The sequence below is a fragment of the Psammomys obesus genome, unplaced genomic scaffold, assembly GCF_907164565.1.
Source record: "Psammomys obesus unplaced genomic scaffold, mPsaObe1.curated_primary_1811, whole genome shotgun sequence".
Classification (NCBI taxonomy): Eukaryota; Metazoa; Chordata; class Mammalia; order Rodentia; family Muridae; genus Psammomys; species Psammomys obesus.
Genome location: NW_026596091.1, coordinates 14,647,818 through 14,650,216, shown reverse-complemented (window position 1 = coordinate 14,650,216; position 2,399 = coordinate 14,647,818). Strand labels below are relative to the sequence as shown.

Here is a 2,399-nt window from a genome sequence, read left to right as displayed (position 1 = left end):
ATCAGAATACTTAAAAAAGAATTAGACCTCTCTTCAGCCGTTAACTCTGTGGATTCTCTTGACAGGACACAGGAGAAGAGGATATGTTTAGTTTTGATGCAACTTGATGAATAGGGTAGGTGGGAAAGGAAATTCTCCCTTCCTAAGTAAAAAGAGAGTGGGGTGGGGGAGGGCAAAAGGGTGTCACTGGGAGAGGAGGAAAGAAAGGGCTACAGGAATGTAAAGTGAATGAAATAAATACATGAGAAAAATTAAAAACAAAAAGAAATAAAAAATAAAGTTGCTTTCAACATAAAAAATTATTATACCAATAGCAGCAATCACATCCTAGCACAGACTTTCAAATGTCTAATCTTATTCTCTACTAAAAGAACAAGAGAAACAACTGTGGAGCAGGAAAGGTAGAAGAAAGGTATCTTGCATGGCTGGAAACTTAGGGAAATATTAAGAAATATTTACCATGTTAATAAGAATGGCAGTGGATTACAGGAGATATCTAAACGTGTATTCTACAGCCAAAGAGGAAACAATTGGATCTGTAACATAAAAAAAGATAGTATAGACAATATATAGATTTGTAATACTGTCCTAAATTATTCACATAATAAAGAGGAGAGAAGATAAATCATGTGTGATAAGAATTTTGAAAGGTCACATACTCTGCCAAGAAAGAAATCTTGCATAACTCATTCCTTTATATATTCAGGTGAGCAGATTACTTCCTTCCAAGTAGAGCACTGAAGGAAGATAAAGAGGTAGACAAAGATCACATCAGTGTTTAAAAGTCATGAGATGGGCACAAATGATATACGATGAATGAAAGTTTCTGTCACCAGTCTTAGTGGGAGCATGATTTTTAAAGTGCCATTTTAAAATATTTTTTTACTGTTGAAATAGTCAAGATGGTCAAAAACATAATGAAATCCGAGCGATAGGGACGGCCCAGTTGATAAAATGCTTGCTGTGGAAACATGAAGACCTGTGTGTAGGTTCAGGACCCATGTTAACAGGCTGCTAGGGCATCCTGTGTCTTTTGGGCAGACAGAGGTAGAAGGGTTCTTGCCATCTACCTAATAGTCTACCTATCCTATACCCTCTAAGCAGTCAGCTTGAGGTTCATGTGAAAAACCCCATAGGAAAAGAAAAATGAATCTGCCTCTGGAGAATTTGCAGGTGTGGCTGCTGTGTCACGTGTCAGTAGGTGGCAGAGAGGAGATAGACTGTGTCTATGCTCAGGGTTCTGACCTGTGAACACCTGAATGATTAGATGGCTAACATTTGGTGAAAATATGAGAGCCTGAGATGATCACCAGTCTGGTGTCAAGGGACAACAGGGAAATAGTCTGAGATGGTTGCCAATCTGGTGCTGGCCAGAGAGGTATGGGTCCCAGGGTGGGGAAGAAGTGGAAGACTAGGACCCCCACCTGAGACCATGGCCCTGGCAGCAGAGAGCCCTGAGACAGACAACCCACCATGGGCAGACTCCAGTAAGAATAAGGAGCAAGCCCAAGACAACCACCAGACAAGTGCCATATGGCCTAGCATGACCATAACTCCAGCAATATGCAAGCAACATGACAGACCTGTCTGGAGCCATACTTTATTCCTGAGACCACTCCTGAGAAGACCATAGATGCTCAGAGACACTGGGCACTACTAAGAAAAGCACGTAAGCGGTGGAGAAATGGAAGAAAAAGAGAGACGGAAGAATGTGGACACAACAAAGAGAGGTAGAACTGGAGAGTCAAGTGTAGCGAGGAACAGCCTGATGTGAGTAGCTGGTGGTGTCATCTGGGACATTGGTGGGATCCTGGTCTGTGCTGGCACTGGGGACCACATCTGAATTCATGGTCTTGCGGCAACAGGAGTCTGTTACCACCAAAGCCCAGGCAGACCAGAAAAGATGTCTCTGATCTGGGCTACTGCCTAAGAAGATGTTGATGTCTGAGGGCTGTGCAGGAGTGGCCCCACCCCTCACCTAGGCATTAGGGGACAGCTGGCCCTGCGGACATGAAAGCAGGAAAGCTCGGCTTGCCCCTACATAGCTGCAAGCTTCAGCAACCTCACACATTGAAGGAGTTGCTGTTGAGCCAGCCCGAGTATATGAGTGTGGGAAAGCTGGCCCTGTCACTTATCTCCCCTGTAGTGACATGGACAAAGGAGAGATACCCTCCTTCCTCAGCACCCCAGAGGAGGGGGGAAACTTGGTTCTGGGGTCATAAGAGCAGGAGAGCTGGTTTTGTCCCTCACCAGCAGCATTCAGGAGAATGGGCCCACCTTGCCTGGACAGCACAGTAGATCTGACCCTTGTGGCAGGGGGCCCCAGGGGGAATAAGCCTGAGAGAGCCGACCCCACCATTTGCCTACCATTCAGCAGCATGAGGTAGGGAGAGATGCCT

General features: G+C 45.2%; 1 non-coding gene across 1 annotated transcript; it reads left to right on the top strand.

Moving 5' to 3' along the window:
- The first annotated feature begins 1,151 nt into the window (after positions 1-1,151).
- Positions 1,152-1,279, top strand: LOC129691805 (small nucleolar RNA SNORA17). The gene has a single exon (XR_008722561.1). It is a non-coding gene; the product is annotated as a small nucleolar RNA SNORA17 (small nucleolar RNA).
- Positions 1,280-2,399: the final 1,120 nt, after the last annotated feature.